Raw genomic sequence first — 11,584 nt, 5'->3', positions numbered from 1 at the left:
ACATTTAGGTAACGGCTCTTGCAGAGGAAAGATGGACACTAGGCATCAGAAAAACATGTTCTTGTCTGGGTTTTGCCACTTACTGGATATGTGACCTTGGCCAAGAGACTTATGACTGTAAGCTTTAGAGTATAGAGAGAGAAATAAGTATGATGCTGCTGCCTTGGTCTGCCTCTCAGGGCTTTATAGATTTAAGTGAAACCGTGCTTTAATAATAACCAAATCTAAGACATTATAATTGTTAATATCATCGTAGCTATAGGCGTATTTCATTCTCCCATTCCTATTTTATGAGTCTTTTAAGGAATCACATGATGTTCTTCTATTGAGTGGGCAACCTGGTCTCTCTCTTAATAGATTCAATTTCAGGTCATTAAGGGGGAGAAAGAAATTGAGCTGTGCCTTTGGGCACATCCCTGATTTCAGTGAGGTAAGGAGAAAAGTGTGAGACACGTCGATGTGTAAATTTATATTTGGAAAAAGGGTCCCAGGAATGGTGAGGCCACCAGAAGGACCGGCATCTCTGCAGGTCCGCAGGGATGACCGCACATGACAGGTTTGTGACATATTTAACTGGGCAGTATAAATGGGGTCTCAGAAGACGTGTGTGATTTCTAAAAATAAGTACAGTCAGAATGTGCTTATAGTTTCAGAATGTTGCCTTGGTTTGTTCAAATTCCACACACAACCATAACAAATAAGCCTAGTCAACCACGTTTCCCTTCATCCGCTGTTCAGCTCTTCTTTGCCTACGAAGAAGAATTCAGAACGTATTTTACACTGTAAACTTAAACAAGATGATAATTTAAATATGCAGATGCTTGATGTAAGCAATAGCCAAGTATATACAGATTCATTTTTGTTTTAATAGATTTATGTCTAATTAGCTGACCAATGGGGGGTAATGCTAATAGTGCCAGATAACTGAAGTAAATGTTATTTAACAGCATGGAGTCCCGGTACAGGAACTGTCTTCAAGGCCTTACATCATCTAAGCCCAGGAAGGCCCCCTGTGGCGGCGGCACTGCATTATTTAAAATCAGTTCATCATGTTCCCCGTGGGCATTGGCCACCTTTCAAAACTGTCTCTGGTCGTGAGCTATTTGTGCCTGCACCGTGATAATAAATCTCCCCTGTAATCTCCAAAACTCATGCAGATGATGTTTCGAGATTCCAGAAGAAAAGAATGCAGAGGGATTCTGCTCCCTGCTTAATCCCCGATTAAATAAAATTAGGTTGTATAATTACCTTAATTTCAGAGTCCACAATACCTTTATCAAACATCTTTTCATTTTATAGTGTAGTCTTTTGTTGTTTTATTCATGCAGGTTTTTTACATATTCATAACATTTTAATATTTAATAGAAACTATATACAATATATGTGTGTGTATGTGTGTGTGTGTGTATTTTCTGTAAGATAACCAGTACAGAAATTTATATAGGTTAAAAACAAGATGAATGGTTAAGGAGAACGCAGTTCTTTGGGCTGTTCTCAGAAATTGTAGGTCAGAGATCATTGGGGGAGGAGGGTTCAGATTACCCAATCAGGTGGGAGGTGAGGAGTGGCCAAAACACAGGACATTAGATAGAGATAACCAGGCATGGCTTCCATCAGTATCCCAAGGGTACACATCTCCCACCTATAAAACTATATGACTTTTTCCAAGACTTGGGAATTCCCATACAAAGATGTTTCTCCTCTTAGGCTCAGTCCCAAATACTCCATCAATTCCCACAGCTCTGACAGGAATCATCTATCTCTCTCTTCCTTGCACAGAGTGGGAAGAGATCCACAACTAGTAGATACTTTTGGTCCCTTCCCCCTAAATTTGGTTTATGTTTAACTAGAGCACTCAGTAACCCAGAGGAAAAACAGTGTAGTCCGGGTCATCCTTCAGTAAGAGATAGTCAAAGATGCGTGTTTCAGGAATGGAAAATTCAAATCCTCCAAGGTCAGATGGTTCCACAAACAAGCCATCAATTGATGGAAGAGGGTTCCGACTTCGCATTGGCAGTAGCCACTTCACGTTGAAGCAGTGATGCAGGGGCTCTTGCCCAATTTCGAGACCCCTGTGATCTACACCCATCTCCAGCATCTGCATCTGGTCCAGAATATCCATTGCACCTTCAGCAGTTTCTTTGACTGAATGATCCTCAAGGATTAGTGAAGGATCAAAAAGCAAGGGTGAAGGAGGGCACTGCGCACCATCATTTACAACAACGGAGCCCTGCTCCGGCTTACCCGTCGGTGGGGTAGGGTGGGGGGGCTTCCAGTTGGCGATGGGCAGCAGGGATCCTCAGAGAGGGTTACGGAAACTGGATTGTTGCAAGGTCTCTGTTGAGCCCACTGGCAGCATTTGAAGAGAACCTGATTCGTGTCCTGACAGGGATAAGGCAGTGTCTGGTCATTGGAAAAGACTGATCTGGACAGTGAGCATCATCCAAAAAGGCCTCTAACTGGGACAAATCGTAGGAGTCTGTTGGGCAGTATGAGCTGTGACCAGCATTCCGCATTCCTCCAGGTGCCTGTGTAAGAAGGCTTCCACCCCACAGAGCTGACCACACCGCTGAAGACATTTTAGATGTTTTACGTTCTCTTGTCGTTTGGCCAAAAGTCTCTCTGGCCCAGTCAAGAGACTACCATTTACAGCTTCATGTTCTACCTTGCAATTATGTAAATAAAAAACGTTGCTTCTTCTCTTTGAGCAGATGCTGAAGTCCTTTAAACTAATCGACGTACAAAGACTGCAAACGAATTCGCTTCTCACATGTAACATGGCAGCCTCTTCTGCAGGGTCCACACCAGCATGTCCATTTGACTGGCTTCACTGTGGCTGCTTTCCGGAATCTGAGTTCCCAGATCTGTCTTCTCATAAGAGCTCAGCTGGCACAAGAGTGGTTCACCACAGGCCCTGGTGGGTCTTCTTCATTTGAGCATGAAGTGCCAGGGCATTCCTATAGGCATGTTCTGCACCGGACACCTGAGCTTTCTTCTCTGGCAGTGGAGAAGTGCTGGGACGTCTTTTTCATTCTTAGTTGATGTGCACTACACTGCTTGAAGGGTGCATTCTTGTCTTCAAGGATGTGTGTGTGTGTGTGTGTGTGTGTGTGTGTGTGTGTGTGTTTGCGTTGATTTATTTATTTTGAGAGAAAGAGAGAACAACCAGGTGAGGGGCAGAGAAAATGAGAAACAGAATCCTAAGCAGGCTCTGCACCATGAGCACAGAGCCCAACGCAGGACTTGAACTCACAAACCATGAGATCATGACCTGAGCCGAGATCAAGTCAGATACTTAACTGACTGAGCCACGCCGGTGCCCCTTCAAGGATACGGTTAATGAGAAACTCCTGTCCCTCCAGATCAGGTTGTGAGCACGGCAGTGAGTGAATGTACTAGACAGGGCTCCTGAGGCCTGGGCACTGGGGTGAGCCTCCCCCGATTGGTCAGCAAGACTTGGATATGAATCCTGTAAGAAAATCTCTGTCACCGCACCGTGCCGCGCCGCTAGCCCTCTGGCCATGTCATCCGCCATCCCCTTCTCTCAGGCAGTTTTATGTCTTGGATGTGTTGGTAGGTGGCAGAGGGTAAACAGAAGTACATGTTCACCAAATGAGTCCTGTTGGCACTTTTTTCATTCTCCCATTGGGTTTCTTGAGTTCTCTATTTTTTATGAGCGTCGCATTCATCTTTATATGATGCGGTGACAAGGGGTTTATAAATGTCCGTGTTCTCACAGCAGAGTCAATAATTAGTCTCGTCACTTTGCTCAATATTTCAAGCAAGTGAAGCCACCCTTACTAGCTGAGAGTCTCAGTCACGAAGACATACAAAAAGTGTGCCCACAAATAGAAACATAGGTGCACGCTTTCCTATGTTACAGAGATTTGTACAATCAAATGATATTTTATTTCCTGGGCAGCTCTATCCATTGACATCAAATGGATGATGTCTCAAAGGCTGCCTTCTGTTCTGGTTTGAAAACCTTCAACAGGAAATTCTGGGATTGTAACCTGAGTTTATAATTCTAACAGACTATACTGATTTAGGATTCAAGTTCCGAACATCTAACCGATAAGATGCTGGTTACCAACCATTAGCCTGGGGCTGACAGAGCCCTGAAATCGTATTTCCCTATCTCATTGCCCTGTTGCTTCATTAATTAATGGCCTTAAGGTGTCACCAGTGTAACTGGCTTCTGGGTACCCCCCTCTTTATTTTGGGGGTGGAAAGGTGTTCACTTCCTGATCCCAGCTCTGACTAGAGGAACATTCCATCTCAGAAAAAAGAAAGTATTGGATGGGGGAAATGAATGCGAGGCTCCAATAAGCAAGGTGACAAAGACATTAAATACTCTTATGCCAGCCAAAGATAATTACCACTGTGAATTTAGAAACTATGAGTTAAGGATTTGAAGCAGTTATTGTTTTATTTTTAGGTGTTGGAAAAACATCAGTAGTAGCTGCTGTTATAGCCATAAGTTAGCTAATGGAAGTCAATACAAAATGTATTCTTTGACTTCTAGTTTGAAAAAACTAAAGAAAACAAAAAAGTTTAAACAAGATAAGGAATTTTGAAAATAGGTAAATATGCCAATTTTTAAAAACTGTTTTATTTATTTCCACCGGAACTACAGTTAGACATTCTCTATGAAGTTTTTATGTGAGAGGGGAATCAGTCTTTCTTCTTTTTTATTCTTTTTTAAAAAATATTTATTTATATTTGAGAGACAGAGAGAGACAGCACATGAACAGGAAAGGGGCAGAGAGAGAGGGAGACACAGAATCTGAAGCAGACTCCAGGCTCTGAGCTGTCAGCACAGAGCACTATGCAGGGATCAAACTCAGGAACCATGAGATCATGACCTGCTTCGAAGTCAGAAGCTTAGCTGACTGAGCCACCCAGGCGCCTATATGGAGTGTTCTATATGGAACATTGATTCATGTTGTTTTTCACCATTTACTAAATCTTGGCAAGCCTCTCCCTTCTAACACATACATGCACGCACACATGCACACATATACACGCACACTTTCTTTGAACATTTTACTTCCAGTATTACCTTAAGCTCCTAAGCATGACAGCTTAGGAGCCCACTGTTAAGTGACATTTCTCCAGGTCACTGCTTATGGTTACAGCTCCTGCACAGAAAATAGTTGGGCCATGTTTTCCCTCAGCTCATCAGGCACAGCTTCCTGTCTCACAAAAACAACAGCATCCAACTGCAGTGATTGAGGTCATTATACCATCTCGTTCAATGTAAGCAAAACTGCGTTCTTTCGAACACTGACTAAAGATCAGATGCTTAGGCTCAGGCTGGGAAGGGGAGGAATATTGACGGGTTACAGACCTGTGGAGTCTAATGAAAGAAAGATCAAAAGAAATCATCAGGGCTGGATTACGAATGTTGAGAAAGGATAGTATTAATGCTAAAGATTGTTGATTAGAATTCATTATTCTAGAGAGTGTTATCAACCTTAAAAGAATGGCCTTTTTTAATTCCTGCCACCCCAGCCCCGCAAAGACGCAACCTAAAATAATGATGCTTCAATTGAACTCTAAACTTAACCCGGAACTAGAAGTGATTTTAGGTGGAGAAACTCTTAAGAATGAGTGAAAGGAAGACAGTGGTTTTCCTCCTCTCTCCCTGGGCTACTGTGCCAGTGTGGTATTTGGTGAGATGTCCTCAGGCGTGGAAGACCCAGTGGTTCATCCATCTCCTCAATAAGATGGTGTTAGCTAGAGCCACGAGTCACTAAATCCTGTCTGAAAGCAGCTGCTGTTATTTTCCTTTTGTTGTGGTGAATCTCAGTTCAAAAGACGACTTGATGGTAGAAGAAAGTTGCAGTCCCATTTATTCTGATGATGTTACATGCAGAATTTGAAGACTGAAGGAAAGACGCCATCATTGAGAATGAATAGGAATTTGCAGGGGTGAACATGTGAGGCCCGGTGAAGGGCTCTTGTGAGTCATCTCGAGGCACATGAGCAGCACCAGGTTGCTTCAGGTGGGGGTTATGGGAGCCGAGGGAGATGTCTCAAGGCTGGTAAAGCTTTCTCATCTGTAGTCAAGGAAACATATGAAGACCTGAACGAGTTACTTTCATTTCTGAGACCTCAGGCATCTCATCTGTGGAGGTGAGATGGGGTTCTGTGATCCCTAGGGTCCTTCAACCTCACATGTGCTGTCATTCCAACTCTCGAATGATTTTGTAACCACAGAGCATTCCAATGCCCACATAACATATTATCCTTTATCACCTTAGAGCAAATTCTTGTTACTGATGGACTTCCATGACTCATCGCAGTTGCCATAAAATTGAATGTTAATATAGAGTTTTATATATTTCTTATAGGATTGTTTAAAAAAATAATGTCTCCATGACCAACCCTATATTTCTTTCGTTAAAATATTTTGAAATTATCGTGGGGTCTAATAAATGCCATATAAACATCAATTTGGTTGTAAAGTAATATCATATAAGTATTCCAAGTGGCTTTGGAAGAGATACTCTATATACATTTTTGTGTGTATAAGCCTGTCCACATGCACCTGTGTGAGCATTTGAAATAGTGCAGCAATGGCATAAATTGTAACAACATCAGGAACAAACTCACCGACTTCAGTGCTCTTTCCCTCTCATCCAGAATAAAGGATGGCAGTCTGATCAATCTCTGTAATGAACAAATCTGAAAAGATCCCTCTCAGTTTAGGGGTTCCAAATTATCTTGGGATAAAATGCCAAACTCTTAACATGAAACACAAAGGCAGCTCAATACTGGAGCTGCGTTTACTGCCCTGGGCCGCATGTCCACATTTCTCTCCCTGACACTGTTTAAGCTTGACTCATTCTTACCGACTCCCTGAATTCTTCATTTTCTTTCCAATGTTAAGCCTTTGTAGGGTCTGTATCCCTTGATGGAAATACCCTGCCTCTGCTTCCGTGACAGCCAACTCTTCTCTTGCTTCAGACTTCAGCTGGGTAAATTTGTCTTTCCATGAAGGAGATTATAATTATTTCATAATATCAGTTCTGCATCTGACAACAGAGAACCTAAGACTTTAAGTAATTAATTCATGGTTATTGAGCACCTGCTACTATGGTGTAAAAATGGCACAGGTGACATAAATATGAACAAGATAGAGACCCTGGTTGAAAGACGATTTGTGGGATATATACACATAATAATACTAATGCAGAACATGACCTTGGAAATCGAAGTGCAATGGTGATTTAGAAAAGAGGGTGACCACACTACGTTGAATTTGGAGAACAATTTAATCTGATGTTATTCTAAGAGTTTAAAAACTCCATTGGCCCAGATGAACTTTGGCTCACAAAGTTACCCCTCAGTCTAATCCTGGATGATTCCCCCAAAATCAAGTGAGTCTTAGACCCCCAAATTCCAATCCAAGGAGTTCTACTGGTTTTCTGTGGCTTTAAAAAACCTTGAAAGCCACAGGTGTTTTCTACTTGAATACTATTATAGGATGGCATTCATAGATATTCTCAAGTTGGATTTTTGCTTTCAAGGACATTGCTGGATAACAGATGCGTGCCTCTATAGCAGAAATTGTTGCCCAAGTCACTGACGTGAAATAGTGATTCATCAGTTCATGGCCATGTGTGATGTCAAGGCACCTCAGGGCACCTCACACTTACCAGGTGCATTCATTATTCTTTCTTCTCTTTTAGTAGAATTTCACAGGAAACGTATTTATTGGAAATTACTGTACAACCCAGGGATCTTTGAGAATGAGTCAATGTCCTATGTTAATTGCAAATGTGTTGATATTGTGCAGCAGGAATTTGTTTTTTGGAGCAGAGGAAAAAGGTACTGAGTTTAAGAACTATAAACTCCCATAATATTTGTAAAAGAAAAATGACATTGTATCCGACAGTACTTTTTTTTTTCCCATCTGAATATATGTTTTACCATATGATCTAAACTACTTCTAATTTCTGTCTTAACCCTGCTTTCTTGGGAGCTAAACTAAGCATACGTCTCTAGGATTCAAGAGTTCACTCTATGAGGTAAATTAACTCATCCAATGTTCTAGGGTACCAATTAATGCCCCAGAGGAGGTAAATTGCTAACTGGTACCCTGCTGCTCTAAGAAGGCCGAATTTGCCTCAAATGGTTCACTTGCTCTGTGTTAGAGAGTAGATCACTCCCAATGCTTCTCTATAGGATGGATCCATTTTTAAATGGAAAATTAGATTGCATCCAATTGACAGACTAGACCTTCCCAAATATATCATAGGATAGTCATGGTTAGATTACTGGAAGCTACTAATGAAAGCTTGATGAGTCAGTAAGTTAATGTAAGGGCCTGGAACAGAATATTTAGAATTTTTAAAATATTTGAAGTTTTGTAAGCATTGTGAGAACCAGATATATATAGTATTAAACTAGCATGAACAAAATGGCATTCATCCTTTCCTTCACTACTAAGATGAGAGAAAAATGGGGACGCCTGGGTGGCTCAGTCAGTTGAGCACCTGACTCTTGATTTTGGCTCAGGTCATGATCTCATGGTTGTGGGATCAAGCTCTGCTTTGGGCTCTGCTCTGAGTATGAAGCCTGCTTAAGATTCTCTCTCTCCCCACCCCCCACCCCATCCCTCTACCCCATCCTGCACTCATGCTCTCTTTCTGTCTTTAAAATAGAAAATACATACATATAGAAATAAAGATACAGAAATGCAGAATATTTTTCACTCTAGCCTCCTTTGCAAATGGATTTTTATGTGGCTTGAATACTCTTACCACTTTAGAAGATGGTTTTCCAATGAGTAGATTAGAAAGTTTTGCTTTATATGGAGGCAAAAAACACTTGCCATTGTCTTCATTGGTTCATATTGCACAAACAGCTGTGAGTGCCTACCGAGCGTGAGACACTGCACCGTGAAGGGAGGGGTAGAATTCATGCCTTCTTTAACTGTGAGAAGAACAGACACAAAACTGTGAACATTAAATTGTGATAGGTGGTATGAGGAAATATTAAATGAGAGTCCAAGGTCGAAAATAATTGGAGTGGGGGAAGTGGGGGTGGTAATGTTGTATAAGAGAATGAGAAGTTATGCTTACATTTAATCCTACATGTTGTGAAAGCGCTTCCTTGGAGAAGCAGAGTGGGGCGGGGTGAATACATGGAAAATCTGTGGTCCCTGTGACTAGACACGAGCGACCAAGGCGCAGGGTGGATGGGGTGTAAACTGAGTTGGAGGAAGGAGCTGGTGTCACACTGTGCAGGGCCTTGTAAGTGACCTGAGGAAGGTGACCGTCATTTAAAGTTCAATGGAAGAATAATTATAAGTAGGTGAGTGACATCATCTGAATTAGTATAAAAATAGCAATGATATTAAATATTTACATAGCACTTACTCTGTGCCAGACACATTTTTCACGACTCAACATGTACGAATATCTCTAATAACCCTGTGAAATAGAATTAAAGTAAGGCACAGAACAGTTTCAGGACATCCAGTGCTGTCTAGCTAGGATGTAGCATGATAGAGTTTAAACCTGAGCAGCATATGCCCTAACTAGTAACTACTACTATTTTTTTTTTTGCCAGATAGCGACATCTATCAACTTTTAAAAGTTGTACAGAAGCAGTATTAAACAGTGCTTAAATGCATGAGAGTAGATGAGGTTTTTTAAGGACTGAGTTTATTTTTTTAAGTTTATTTATTTATTTTGAGAGAGAAGGACAGAGATGGAGAGAGGCAGAATCTCCAGAAAGCTCTGGACTGCACAGAGACTGATGCATGGCTCAAACCCACAAAACCATGAGATCATGACCAGAGCTGAAATCAAGAGTTAGGACACTTAACTGACTGAGCCTCCAGGCACCCGGGATCAAGTTTGAGAAGAAGCCCTCAGGACTGAGCCCTGCATGCTCCCAGCAGTGCACATGGAATAGAAAGATAAAGTTGGCAAAGGCACCAAAAATCAGTGAGCCAGTAAGAGCGGGTCACTGCCAATGGAGAAGCGGTAGGGAACAAAGATGGGTGTCCTCAGATGAAAGGGGGGGTCAGTTGTGCTTCATGCTGTGGAGAAGTGAGTAGACGTCTGTGTGCCCTATTAGGTCATGGAAATCCTTCACGACCAGGCAGAGAGAAATTTCATGAAGAGGTCTACAAAAAGGTTGATGGATGGAAGTAAGAGTGAAAGAGATAAAGTCAAGGTAGAACATATGGATGGCTGTTTAGAATTCTGTGGTGAAAGAAGCAAAATAGCTGGAGAGAAAGGTCTACTGGGTCACAGAGAACACACACACACACACACACACACACACACCTGGGTAAGGAAAGAACAACTAAGGATATGCATATGTTGATCAGAGAAGAGGGAGCCTTTGAACATGCAGGAGAGAGAACAATGTCAATATATCAGTTTCTTTGAGGAGCCAAAGCAAGAGAAGATTCAGGGAAGAAATGGGAGATTCAGCATTTACTGGAGAAGGGATTTTCCTGGTTGAGCATGTGTGAGAACGTGTTTGTTCAAGGGGAGAGTTTATTGGCCAGTGAGTCCTTGCTCTCTGCTTTCAGAAAAAAGGCAGGTAGGGGCACCTGGGTGGCTCAGTCAGGTAAACATCCAACTTTGATTTCTGCTCAGGTCGTGATCTCACAGTTTGTGAGATTGAGCCCTAAATCTGGCTTTGAACCAACATTGCACCAACACTCTTCCTCTCTCTTCCCCTTCCCCACTCATCCTCTCTCTCTCTCTCTCTCTCTCAAAATTAATTTAAAAATTTTAAATTTGTTTGAAAAATGAAAAAGGCAAATCATGAGAAATATTGTTGATAATGGGCCTCCATCTATGACATGTGCTTCACATATGCTATTTCAATTAATTCTCCGAAAACTCCACTCAAAATTCTCAGAAAAAATATTTTTATTTTTTAATTAACAGTTGACATAAGTGAGACTCACAGAAATTAAGTGACTTGCCCCAAATCACAAGTCCACTAATTGCTAGAGCTCCCAGGGTGGAGGTGATCAGCCTGGCACCCACAGCTGATTTCAGGGCCGGACATTGACGTACTTGGTCACGAGTAAGTGAGAGGTGAGGCTCCCCAGCCTTCCCGCCTGCATTCACCTGGTCGCTGACCGTCCCCAGGGCTCTTCCTCCGTTCCACCCAGTTCTCCTGCCTTAGGGGCAGAGGCATTTTCAAGTAAAACTACCTGACTGTGTAGTATGAACTTTATTCACTGAAAAGTTAGGGGACTTTGGGGTGGAGACTGTAAAGATCAAAATCTTACGAATCAGATATCATTATTTCTCAAGACAGGAAAATAAGAAGTCCAAGAACCCTTCATATCATTCGTATACATTTTCCTAATGCAAACTCCGTGTGTATACAATTAGTTAAAAAAAAAAGAATTTTCCAAGTGCCTGATTAACTTTTCATCAGAATGCTGAGAGGGTTAGATGCCATCTGATTATGTAAGAAAAAGTGCAGGGAAAGTGTTGTGTTGTACACATGTGCGCTACAAAAGCAATTTAAGAAGTTCAACAGTTTTTCGTGGAACAAATCTGATCAGAATTAGCAGTGGCAGTTTTCCAAAGGCTCT

At 41.8% G+C, this 11,584-nt stretch overlaps 1 pseudogene; it reads right to left on the bottom strand.

The window, feature by feature from the left end:
• Positions 1–1,979: 1,979 nt before the first annotated feature.
• Positions 1,980–11,584, bottom strand: part of LOC115304394 — a 16,316-nt pseudogene continuing 6,711 nt past the window's right edge.

Source organism: Suricata suricatta, chromosome 2, assembly GCF_006229205.1.
Source record: "Suricata suricatta isolate VVHF042 chromosome 2, meerkat_22Aug2017_6uvM2_HiC, whole genome shotgun sequence".
In the NCBI taxonomy this organism is placed as follows: domain Eukaryota; kingdom Metazoa; phylum Chordata; class Mammalia; order Carnivora; family Herpestidae; genus Suricata; species Suricata suricatta.
The sequence above is the reverse complement of the archived record's forward strand: the minus strand, read 5'-3'. Positions and strand labels throughout refer to the sequence as shown.